At 42.4% G+C, this 13,705-nt stretch overlaps 1 protein-coding gene and 1 long non-coding RNA gene across 4 annotated transcripts in view; one reads left to right on the forward strand and one right to left on the reverse strand.

Moving 5' to 3' along the window:
- The window catches only part of LOC130295489 (uncharacterized), a 70,104-nt gene extending 60,444 nt beyond the window's left edge, over window positions 1–9,660 (reverse strand). The window contains exon 1 of the long non-coding RNA XR_008848854.1: window positions 9,524–9,660. This is a non-coding gene — a long non-coding RNA (uncharacterized LOC130295489). The remainder of the gene's footprint in view (window positions 1–9,523) is intronic.
- Window positions 9,661–9,746: 86 nt separating this feature from the next.
- The window catches only part of FUT8 (fucosyltransferase 8), a 201,212-nt gene continuing 197,253 nt past the window's right edge, over window positions 9,747–13,705 (forward strand). For 2 of the 3 annotated variants that reach the window (XM_056545654.1, XM_056545653.1), the window contains exon 1: window positions 9,747–9,905. The gene's annotated coding sequence lies outside the window, so the exon portion shown is untranslated. The remainder of the gene's footprint in view (window positions 9,906–13,705) is intronic. The other variant, XM_056545656.1, reaches the window with a different exon arrangement.

Consider the following 13,705-nt stretch of genomic DNA (forward strand, 5'->3'; position numbering starts at 1 on the left):
ACGGGACCCCCTTGATCAGACATCTTATCCCCTATCCCTTGGATAGGTGATAAGATGTCTAGGGTGGAGTACCCCTTTAACCCCTTAAGGACCCAGACCATTTTCACCTTAAGGACCCGAGCATTTTTTGCACATCTGACCACTGTCACTTTAACCCCTTAAGGACGCAGGACGTAAATGTACGTCCTGGTGAGGTGGTACTTAACGCACCAGGACGTACATTTACGTCCTAAGCATAACCGCGGGCATCGGAGCGATGCCCGTGTCATGCGCGGCTGATCCCGGCTGCTGATCGCAGCCAGGGACCCGCCGGCAATGGCCGACGCCCGCGATCTCGCGGGCGTCCGCCATTAACCCCTCAGGTGCCGGGATCAATACAGATCCCGGCATCTGCGGGAGTTCGCGATTAAAATGAACGATCGGATCGCCCGCAGCGCTGCTGCGGGGATCCGATCATTCATAACGCCGCACGGAGGTCCCCTCACCTTCCTCCGTGCGGCTCCCGGCGTCTCCTGCTCTGGTCTGTGATCGAGCAGACCAGAGCAGAAGATGACCGATAATACTGATCTGTTCTATGTCCTATACATAGAACAGATCAGTATTAGCAATCATGGTATTGCTATGAATAGTCCCCTATGGGGACTATTCAAGTGTAAAAAAAAATGTAAAAAAATGTAAAAGTAAAAGTAAAAAAAAAGTGAAAAATCCCCTCCCCCAATAAAAAGTAAAACGTCCGTTTTTTCCTATTTTACCCCCAAAAAGCGTAAAAAACATTTTTTATAGACATATTTGGTATCGCCGCGTGCGTAAATGTCCGAACTATTAAAATAAAATGTTAATGATCCCGTACGGTGAACGGCGTGAACGAAAAAAAATTAAAAAAGTCCAAAATTCCTACTTTTTTAATACATTTTATTAAAAAAAAAATTATAAAAAATGTATTAAAAGTTTTTTATATACAAATGTGGTATCAAAAAAAAGTACAGATCATGGCGCAAAAAATGAGCCCCCATACTGCCGCTTATACGGAAAAATAAAAAAGTTATAGGTCATCAAAATAAAGGGATTATAAACGTACTAATTTGGTTAAAAAGTTTGTGATTTTTTTTAAGCGCAACAATAATATAAAAGTATATAATAATGGGTATCATTTTAATCGTATTGACCCTCAGAATAAAGAACACATGTCATTTTTACCAGAAATTGTACGGCGTGAAAACAAAACCTTCCAAAATTAGCAAAATTGCGTTTTTCGTTTTAATTTCCCCACAAAAATAGTGTTTTTTGGTTGCGCCATACAATTTATGATATAATGAGTGATGTCATTACAAAGGACAACTGGTCGCGCAAAAAACAAGCCCTCACACTAGTCTGTGGATGAAAATATAAAAGAGTTATGATTTTTAGAAGGCGAGGAGGAAAAAATGAAAACGTAAAAATTAAATTGTCTGAGTCCTTAAGGCCAAAATGGGCTGAGTCCTTAAGGGGTTAAGCATTAATAACTCTGGGATGCTTTTACTTTTCATTCTAATTCCGAGATAGTTTTTTCATGACATATTCTACTTTATGTTAGTGGTAAATTTTCGTTGATACTTGCATCATTTCTTGGTGAAAAAGTCAAAAATGTGATGAAAAATTTGAAGATTTAGCATTTTTTTAACTTTCAAACTCTCTGTTTCTAAGGAAAATAGACATCCCAAATAAATTATATATTGATTCACATATACAATATGTCTACTTTGTGTTTGCATCATTAAGTTGACATGTTGTTTCTTTTGGAAGACATCAGAGGGCTTCAAAGTTCAGCAGCAATTTTTCCCAAAACTTTCAAAATCTGAATTTTTCAGGGACCAGTTCAGTTTTGAAGTGGATTTGAAGGGCCTTCTTATTAGAAATACCCCATAAATTACCCCATTATAAAAACTGCACCCCTCAATGTATTCAAAATGACATTCAGAAAGTGTGTTAACCATTTAGGTGTTTCACAGGAATAGCAGCAAAGTGAAGGAGAAAATTCAAAATCTTCATTTTTTACACTCGCGTGTTCTTGTAGACCCAGTTTTTTTATTTTTACAAGGAGTAAAAGGAGAGAAAACTCCCTAAAATTTGTAACCCAATTTCTCTCGAGTAAGGAAACACCTCTTATGTTACGTAAAGTGCTCTGTGGGTGCACTAGAGGACTCAGAAGGGAAGGAGCAACAATGGGATTTTGGAGAGTGAGTTTTTCTGAAATGGTTTTTGGGGGGCATGTCACATTTAGGAAGCCCCTATGGTGCCAGAACAGCAAAAAAAAAATATTTTGGAAACTACACCCCTCAAGGAAAGCAACAAGGGGTACAGTGAGCCTTAACACCCCACAGGTGTTTATCGACTTTTTTTTTTCACTAAAATGCTGGTTTCACACCAAATTAAACATTTTCACAATGGGTAACAGGAAAGAAATCCTCCCAAAATTTTTAACCCCATTTTTTCTGAGTTTGGAAATACCCCATATGTCAATGTAAAGTGCTCTGCAGGTGAACTACAATGCTCAGAAGAGAAGGAGCGCCTTTGGGCTTTTGGAGAGAGAATTTGGCTGGAATTCAAGTCGGGGGCCATGTGCGTTTACGAAGCCCCCCCGTGGTGCCAGCACAGTGGACCCCCCCCACATGTGACCCTATTTCGGAAACTACACCCCTCACAGAATGTAATAAGGGGTGCAGTGAGCATTAACACCCCACTGGCATTTGACACATCTCTGGAACAGTGGGCTGTGCAAATGAAAAATTTTATTTTTCATTTTTACGGACCACTGTTACAAAAATCTGTCAGACACCTGTGGGGTGTAAATGCTCACTATACCCCTTATTACATTCTGTGAGTGGTGTAGTTTCCAAAATGGGGTCCCATGTGGGGGAGGGGGTCCACTGTTCTGGCACCATGGGGGCTTTGTAAACACACATGGCCTCCAATTCCAGACACATTCTCTCTCCAAAAGCCAAATGGCACTCCTTCTCTTCTGAGCATTGTAGTGCGCCTGCAGAGCACTTTACATCCACACAAGGGGTATTTCCTTACTCAGAAGAAATTGTGTTACAAATTTTGGGGGGCTTTTTTTCCTATTACCCCTTGTGAAAATGAAAAATTTGGGATAACACCAGCATTTTTGTGAAAAATTAAAAAATTTCATTTTCACGTTCAACTTTAACGAAAATTCATCAAACACCTGTGGGGTGTTAAGGCTCACTGTACCCCTTGTTACATTCCGTGAGGGGTGTCGTTTCCAAAAATTTGTGTTTATGTCAGAACCACTGTAACAATCAGCCACACCTGTGCTAATCACCTCAAATGTACATGGCACTCTCACTCCTGAGCCTTGTTGTGCGCTCGCAGAGCATTTTACATCCGGTATGTCTGTACTCAGGAGAAATTGCGTTACAAATTTTTTGGGTCTTTTTTCCCTTTTACTTCTTGTGAAAATGAAAAGTATGGGGCAACACCAGCATGATAGTGTAAAAATTTTTTTTTTTTTACATTAGCGTGCTGGAGTAGACCCCAACTTCACCTTTTCATAAGGAGTGAAAGGAGAAAAGGACCCCCAAAATTTGTACGGAAATTTCTCCTGAGTACGGAAATACCCCATTTGTGGCCCTAAACTGTTGCCTTGAAATATGACAGAGCTCCAAAGTGAGAGAGCACCATATACATTTGAGGCCTAAATTTGGGATTTGGATAGGGACGGACCCAGATGCAAGAATTAGACTTGCCTCTGATACGAAAATTACCCTACGGCAGTGTTCCCCAAACAGGGACAGTCAATGCCTGGACAGTCAGTGGCTGTCCAGCAATACTGGGAGATGTTGTTTTGCAACAGCTGGAGGCTCCGTTTTGGAAACAGTGCTGTACCATATGTTTTTACTTTTTATTGGGGGGGGGGAGGCGTGGCTGAGATAACTGTGTAGGGGTATATGTAGTGTTTTACTTTTTATTTTGTGTTACAGTGTAGTGTAGTGTAGTGTTTTTAAGGTACATTCACACAGGAGAGGGTTTACAGCAATTTTCCAGCTGGGAGTTTGAGCTGCAGAGGAAAATTTGCTGAAACTTTCAGCGAGAAATTCACTGTAACCCCTGCCCGTGTGAATGTACCGTGTACATTCACATGGAGGGGGCGGCAAACCTCCAGCTGTCCCAAAACTACAACTCCCAGCATGCCCTTTGGCTGTCCGTGCCTACTGGGGGTTGTAGTTATGCAACAGCTGGAGGCACACTGATTGCAAAACACTGAAAGTTTGTTACTTAACTCAGTGTTTCGCAACCAGCATGCCTCCAGCTGTTGCAAAACTACAACTCCCAGCATGTATGGTCTGTATGCTCGGAGTTGTATTTTGCAGCAGCTGGAGGCACACTGGATGCAAAACACTGAGTTAGGTAACAGACAATGTTTCCCAACCAGTGTGCCTCCAGTTGTTGCAAAACTACAACTCCCAGCACGCATGGACAGCCAAAGGGCATGTTGGAAGTTGTGGTTATGCAACAACTGGAGGAGAACAGTTTGGAGACCACTTTATAGTGCTGTCCAAACTGAAGCCCTCCAGATGTTGCAAAACTTCAACTCCAAGCATGCCCAGACATGCTGGGAGTTGTAGTTCGGCAACATCTGAAGGGCCAAATGTTACCGAACTACAACTCCCAGCATGCCTGGGCAGTCTCGGCATGCTTTGAATTGTAGTTTTGCAACATCTGGAGGGCTACAGTTTGGACACCACTGTATAGTAGTCTCCAAAGTGTAGCCCTCCAGATGTTGCAAAACTACTGCTTCCAGCATGCCGAGACTGTCCAGGCATACTGGGAGTTGTAGTTCTGCAACATCTGAAGGGCCACATGTTACAGAACTACAACTCTCAGCATGCCTGGACTGTCTGGGCATGCTGAGAGTTGTAGTTTTGCAACATCTAGACGGGCACAGTTTGGAAACCACTGCACAGTGGTCTCCAAACTGTGGCCCTCCAGATTTTGCTTAACTACAACTCCCCGCATGCCCAGACAGCCAAAGGCTGTCTGGACATGCTTGGAGTTGTAGATTTGAAACACCTAGAATCAGCAGTGAAGATCACTTTAGGACGATCTTCACTGCTGCATCTGACACCACCGCCGCCACTGCATCGACTTGCCTGCGCCGGTCCCCGCTGCCTGTGCCGGTCCCCGCTGCCTGACGACGGTGATCAGGTAACTGCCGACGGTCCCCCTGCCATGCTGGCCCCAGCAGCCGTCATCGCCATCTTCCCCTGCTCTGCCCGTACTTCCAGAGGAGGGCAGAGCAGGGTAAATGAACTGTCACCCCCCACACCAGCCCTGCGATTCACCGGTTAGTCCTGACCAGCCAATCGCAGGGGATAGGAGGAGGTGGCACCCCTGCCACCTCGCTCCTATCCTTCAGGATGGTCAGAACGGTCTCTGACAGCTCGGATCATCCCTATTTTCTTAATTTATCAGTTAACAGAGATCCGATCAGCCTGGAATCGCCACAAATCACTGATCTGAACTGATTACAGGCCTCTCATCCTTTTAAGTGGGAGAACTTGCACTTGAATATCAGAATTGGTGGCTGACTAAATACTTTTTTGCCCCACTTATATAGCTGTATAATATACCTCAGTATAACACTGTATATAGTAGTATAATATATCTCAGTATAACACTGTATATAGCAGTATCATATATCTCAGTATAACACTGTATATAGCAGTATATTATACCTCAGTATAACACTGTATATAGCTGTATAATATACCTCAGTATAACACTGTATATAGCTGTATAATATACCTCAGTATAACACTGTATATAGTATAATATATCTCAGTATAACACTGTATATAGCAGTATCATATATCTCAGTACAACACTGTATATAGCAGTATCATATATCTCAGTATAACACTGTATATAGCAGTATATTATACCTCAGTATAACACTGTATATAGCTGTATAATATACCTCAGTATAACACTGTATATAGCAGTATCATATATCTCAGTATAACACTGTATATAGCAGTATCATATATCTCAGTATAACACTGTACAGTCATGGCCGTAAATGTTGGAACCTGAAATTTTTCAAGGAAATGAAGTATTTCTCACAGAGAAGCAGTAACACATGTTTTGCTATACACATGTTTATTCCCTTTATTTTAAGATCTCTCCTCAGGTGATCAATGGGATTTAGATCTGGACTCATTGCTGCCACTTCAGAACTCTCCAGCACTTTGTTGCCGTCCATTTCTGGGGGCTTGTTGAAGTATGTTTGGGGTCACTGTCCTGCTGGAAGACCCAAGATCTCAGACGCAAACCCAGCTTTCTGACACTGGGCTGTACAGTGCGACCCAAAATCCATTGGTAATCCTCAGACTTCATGATGCCTTGTACACATTCAAGGCCCCCCAGTGCCAGAGGCAGAAAATCTATCCCAAAACATCACTGACCTCCACCATATTTCACTGTAGGTACTGTGATCTTTTCTTTGTAGGCCTCATTCTGTTTTTGGTAAACAGTAGAATGATGTGCTTTACCAAAAAGCTCTATCTTGGTCTCATCTGTCCACAAGACGTTTCCCAGAAGGATTCTGGTTACTCAAGTTCATTTTGGCAAAATGTAGTCTTGTTTTTTTATGTCTGTGTCAGCAGTGGGGTCCTCCTGAGTCTCCTCCATAGTGGGGTCCTCCTGGGTCTCCTCCATAGTGGGGTCCTCCTGGGTCTCCTCCATAGTGGGGTCCTCCTGGGTCTCCTCCATAGTGGGGTCCTCCTGGATCTCCTCCATAGTGGGGTCCTGCTGGGTCTCCTCCATAGTGGGGTCCTCCTGGGTCTCCTCCATAGTGGGGTCCTCTTGGGTCTCCTCCATAGTGGGGTCCTCCTGGGTCTCCTCCATAGCGTTTCATTTAAATGTCGACGGATAGTTCACGCTGACACTGATGCTCCCTGAGCCGGCAGGACAGCTTGAATATCTTTGGAACTTGTTTGGGGCTGCTTATCCACAATCCGGACTATCCTGTGTTGACACCTTTCATCATTTTTTCTCTTCTGTCCACGCCCAGAGATTAGCTACAGTGCCAGGGGTTGCAAACTTCTTGATAATGTTGCGCACTGTGGATAAAGGCAAATCTAGATCTCTGGAGATGGACTTGTAACCTTGAGATTGTTGATATTTTTCCACAATTTTGGTTCTCAAGTCCTCAGACAGTTCTCTTCTCCTCTTTCTGTTGTCCATGCTTAGTGTGGCACACACAGACACACAATACAAAGATTAAGTGAACTTCTCTCCTTTTTATCTGCTTTCAGATGTGATTTTATATTGCCCACACCTATTACTTGCCCCAGGTGAGTATAAAGGAGCATCACATGCTTGAAACAATCTTATTTATCCACAATTTTGAAAGGGTGCCAATAATTTTGTCCAGACCATTTTTGGAGTTTGGTGACATTATGTCCAATTTGCTTTTTTTCCTCCTTTTTTGGTTTAGTTCCAATACACACAAAGGGAATAAACATGTGTATAGCAAAACATGTGTTAGTGCAATCCTTTCCTGTGAGAAATACTTCATTTTCTTGAAGAATTTCAGGGGTGCCAACATTTACGGCCATGACTGTATATAGCTGTATAATATACCTCAGTATAACACTGTATATAGTATAATATACCTCAGTATAACACTGTATATAGCTGTATAATATACCTCAGTATAACTCTGTATATAGCTGTATAATATACCTCAGTATAACTCTGTATATAGCTGTATAATATACCTCAGTATAACACTGTATATAGCTGTATATTATACCTCAGTATAACACTGTATATAGTAGTATAATATACCTCAGTATAACACTGTATATAGCTGTATAATATACCTCAGTATAACACTGTATATAGCTGTATAATATACCTCAGTATAACACTGTATATAGCTGTATAATATACCTCAGTATAACACTGTATATAGCTGTATATTATACCTCAGTATAACACTGTATATAGCTGTATAATATACCTCAGTATAACAATGTATATAGCTGTATAATATACCTCAGTATAACACTGTATATAGCTGTATAATATACCTCAGTATAACAATGTATATAGCTGTATAATATACCTCAGTATAACACTGTATATAGCTGTATAATATACCTCAGTATAACAATGTATATAGCTGTATAATATACCTCAGTATAACACTGTATATAGCTGTATAATATACCTCAGTATAACAATGTATATAGCTGTATAATATACCTCAGTATAACACTGTATATAGCTGTATAATATACCTCAGTATAACACTGTATATAGCTGTATAATATACCTCAGTATAACACTGTATATAGTAGTATAATATATCTCAGTATAATATACCTCAGTATAACTCTGTATATAGCTGTATAATATACCTCAGTATAACACTGTATATAGTATAATATACCTCAGTATAACACTGTATATAGCTGTATAATATACCTCAGTATAACTCTGTATATAGCTGTATAATATACCTCAGTATAACTCTGTATATAGCTGTATAATATACCTCAGTATAACAATGTATATAGCTGTATAATATACCTCAGTATAACACTGTATATAGCTGTATAATATACCTCAGTATAACAATGTATATAGCTGTATAATATACCTCAGTATAACACTGTATATAGCTGTATAATATACCTCAGTATAACAATGTATATAGCTGTATAATATACCTCAGTATAACACTGTATATAGCTGTATAATATACCTCAGTATAACACTGTATATAGCTGTATAATATACCTCAGTATAACACTGTATATAGCTGTATAATATACCTCAGTATAACACTGTATATAGTAGTATAATATATCTCAGTATAATATACCTCAGTATAACTCTGTATATACCTGTATAATATACCTCAGTATAACAATGTATATAGCTGTATAATATACCTCAGTATAACACTGTATATAGCTGTATAATATACCTCAGTATAACACTGTATATAGTAGTATAATATACCTCAGTATAACTCTGTATATAGCTGTATAATATACCTCAGTATAACTGTATATACCTGTATAATATACCTCAGTATAACACTGTATATAGCTGTATAATATACCTCAGTATAACTCTGTATATAGCTGTATAATATACCTCAGTATAACACTGTATATAGCTGTATACTATACCTCAGTATAACACTGTATATAGCTGTATAATATACCTCAGTATAAAACTGTATATAGCTGTATAATATACCTCAGTATAACACTGTATATAGCTGTATAATATACCTCAGTATAACACTGTATATAGCTGTATAATATACCTCAGTATAACACTGTATATAGTAGTATAATATACCTCAGTATAACACTGTATATACAGCTGTATAATATATCTCAGTATAACACTGTATATAGCTGTATAATATACCTCAGTATAACACTGTATATAGCTGTATAATATACCTCAGTATAACACTGTATATAGCTGTATAATATACCTCAGTATAACACTGTATATAGCTGTATAATATACACCCTATATACACAGCTGTCCCGCTAGCTGTATACTGTGATGTATGAGCGGTATATACGGTGTACACGGCTCCGCTGTCAGTTTCTGGGCGCCCTCTCTTAGGGGTGTCGCAGACTGCTGGATTTGTCCCCCCCGCCCATCCGTATCGCCCCCGTAGATCACACAGCAGTCTGCGCATGCGCGTTGCATCCTCTCCCCGCCCGCTCCCTCCTCCTCCTCCGTCTCCTTTCCCCGGTGTTAGTGTCGCTGGGCTCACCACCCGGAGGTGCCGGGCGCGGGGTGGCGGCTCTGCCGGGCGGACTGTCTCCCTCTGTGCTGTGGGATTCGTCGGGCAGTGTCAGCAGACGGTAGGTGCCCCGGCTGTGTGTGATGTGGATGGAGAGCTGTCTGTGTCTGGTCACAGTGTGTTGTGATGCCAGGGTGTATGTGGGCACCGGGTGCCCGGGACTGTCAGCTGGAGCGATGGTCGGGACGGTCACATGACTCCCCCACAATACCACCACTTCTACTAACTCTACTCGTGAAGGGAATAGGACAAGTGAGGAATAGCGCTTCATTACCCTGTCCTACAAATGGCGCAATTAGTAGTAAATAAGGCTGCACTATTAACTAGTTGTGCTCTGTTATAGGAGGGTGCTGGCACACGTCTTGTGATGCTGGTATCAGTATGTGATGGCACCAGTGTGGTTGTGCCAGGACTCTCCGGTTGCCATTGGAGACCAGTATGTTGCTGGGTTTTGCGCCATACATTGTAGTATACAGCATGCTGCTGCGTGCCCTGTGCTGTACATGTGACTGGATATAGCGCCATACATTGTAGTATACAGCATGCTGCTGCGTGCCCTGTGCTGTACATGTGACTGGATATAGCACCATACATTGTAGTATACAGCATGCTGCTGCGTGCCCTGTGCTGTACATGTGACTGGATATAGCGCCATACATTGTAGTATACAGCATGCTGCTGCGTGCCCTGTGCTGTACATGTGACTGGTTATAGCACCATACATTGTAGTATACAGCATGCTGCTGCGTGCCCTGTACTGTACATGTGACTGGATATAGCACCATACATTGTAGTATACAGCATGCTGCTGCGTGCCCTGTGCTGTACATGTGACTGGTTATAGCACCATACATTGTAGTATACAGCATGCTGCTGCGTGCCCTGTACTGTACATGTGACTGGATATAGCACCATACATTGTAGTATACAGCATGCTGCTGCGTGCCCTGTGCTGTACATGTGACTGGATATAGCACCATACATTGTAGTATACAGAATGCTGCTGCATGCCTTGTACTGTACATGTGACTGGATATAGCGCCATACATTGTAGTATACAGCATGCTGCTGTGTGCCCTGTACTGTACATGTGACTGGATATAGCACCATACATTGTAGTATACAGCATGCTGCTGCGTGCCCTGTACTGTACGTGTGACTGGATATAGCGCCATACACTGTAGTGTACAGCATGCTGCTGTGTGCCCTGTACTGTACGTGTGACTGGATATAGCGCCATACATTGTAGTATACAGCATGCTGCTGTGTGCCCTGTACTGTACATGTGACTGGATATAGCACCATACATTGTAGTATACAGCATGCTGCTGCGTGCCCTGTACTGTACGTGTGACTGGATATAGCACCATACATTGTAGTATACAGCATGCTGCTGCGTGCCCTGTACTGTACATGTGACTGGATATAGCACCATACATTGTAGTATACAGAATGCTGCTAAGTGCCCTGTACTGTACATGTGACTGGTTATAGCGCCATACATTGTAGTATACAGCATGCTGCTGCGTGCCCTGTACAGTACGTGTGACTGGATATAGTGCCATACATTGTAGTATACAGAATGCTGCTGCGTGCCCTGTACAGTACGTGTGACTGGATATAGCGCCATACATTGTAGTATACAGAATGCTGCTGCGTGCCCTGTACAGTACGTGTGACTGGATATAGCGCCATACATTGTAGTATACAGAATGCTGCTGCGTGCCTTGTACTGTACATGTGACTGGATATAGCGTCATACATTGTAGTATACAGCATGCTGCTGCGTGCCTTGTACTGTACATGTGACTGGATATAGCGTCATACATTGTAGTATACAGCATGCTGCTGTGTGCCCTGTACTGTACATGTGACTGGATATAGCGCCATACATTGTAGTATACAGCATGCTGCGTGCCCTGTACTGTACGTGTGACTGGATATAGCACCATACATTGTGGTATACAGCATGCTGCTGCGTGCCCTGTGCTGTACATGTGACTGGATATAGCGCCATACACTGTAGTGTACAGCATGCTGCTGTGTGCCCTGTACTGTACGTGTGACTGGATATAGCGCCATACATTGTAGTATACAGCATGCTGCTGCGTGCCCTGTACTGTACATGTGACTGGATATAGCACCATACATTGTAGTATACAGAAGCTGCTGTGTGCCCTGTACAGTACGTGTGACTGGATATAGTGCCATACATTGTAGTATACAGAATGCTGCTGCGTGCCCTGTACAGTACGTGTGACTGGATATAGCGCCATACATTGTAGTATACAGAATGCTGCTGTGTGCCCTGTACTGTACATGTGACTGGATATAGCACCATACATTGTAGTATACAGCATGCTGCTGCGTGCCCTGTACTGTACATGTGACTGGATATAGCGTCATACATTGTAGTATACAGCATGCTGCTGTGTGCCCTGTACTGTACATGTGACTGGATATAGCGCCATACATTGTAGTATACAGCATGCTGCTGCGTGCCCTGTACTGTACATGTGACTGGATATAGCGCCATACATTGTAGTATACAGCATGCTGCTGCGTGCCTTGTACTGTACATGTGACTGGATATAGCGCCATACATTGTAGTATACAGCATGCTGCTGTGTGCCCTGTACTGTACGTGTGACTGGATATAGAACCATACATTGTAGTATACAGCATGCTGCTGCGTGCCCTGTACTGTACATGTGACTGGTTATAGCGCCATACATTGTAGTATACAGCATGCTGCTGCGTGCCCTGTACTGTATGTGTGACTGGATATAGCACCATACATTGTAGTATACAGAATGCTGCTGTGTGCCCTGTACTGTACATGTGACTGGATATAGCACCATACATTGTAGTATACAGCATGCTGCTGTGTGCCCTGTACTGTATGTGTGACTGGATATAGCACCATACATTGTAGTATACAGAATGCTGCTGCGTGCCCTGTACTGTACATGTGACTGAATATAGCACCATACATTGTAGTATACAGAATGCTGCTGCGTGCCCTGTACATGTGACTGGATATAGCGCCATACATTGTAGTATACAGCTTGCTGCTGTGTGCCCTGTACTGTACGTGTGACTGGATATAGCACCATACATTGTAGTAGACAGCATGCTGCTGCGTGCCCTGTGCTGTACATGTGACTAGATATAGCGCCATACGTTGTAGTATACAGCATGCTGCTGCGTGCCCTGTACTGTACATGTGACTGGATATAGTGCCATACGTTGTAGTATACAGCATGCTGCTGCGTGCCCTGTGCTGTACATGTGACTGGATATAGCACCATACGTTGTAGTATACAGCATGCTGCTGCGTGCCCTGTACTGTACATGTGACTGGATATAGTGCCATACGTTGTAGTATACAGCATGCTGCTGCGTGCCCTGTACTGTACATGTGACTGGATATAGCGCCATATGTTGTAGTATACAGCATGCTGCTGCGTGCCCTGTACTGTACACATATTGCTGGATATAGCGCCATACATTGGCATAGTTGTGCAGTTGTATCTACATAGTATGCTGCTGCATGCCTAGTACATCACACAAAGTTGCTTAGTTGTGCGGATGTATATGTGCACTGTATACATACTACACATATTACTAGATATAGCGCCATACGTTGTAGCGTACGCTATTCTGTGTACTCTGTGTATTACACATGTTGCTCCGCTTTCTTGCGTGCTGCGCTGATGCAGAGCATCGTCCTGTAGGATCAGACACAGCAAGGATGCAGTGTGAGGCCGATCTGATGGGCCAGCAAAGTGCTTGATGCTGCAGGGCCGTCCCTATTGAACCCCATAGGTGTATACTGTTATATTATATTTCAGTGTTACA

The sequence above is a fragment of the Hyla sarda genome, chromosome 11 (assembly GCF_029499605.1).
Source record: "Hyla sarda isolate aHylSar1 chromosome 11, aHylSar1.hap1, whole genome shotgun sequence".
Lineage (NCBI taxonomy): Eukaryota > Metazoa > Chordata > Amphibia > Anura > Hylidae > Hyla > Hyla sarda.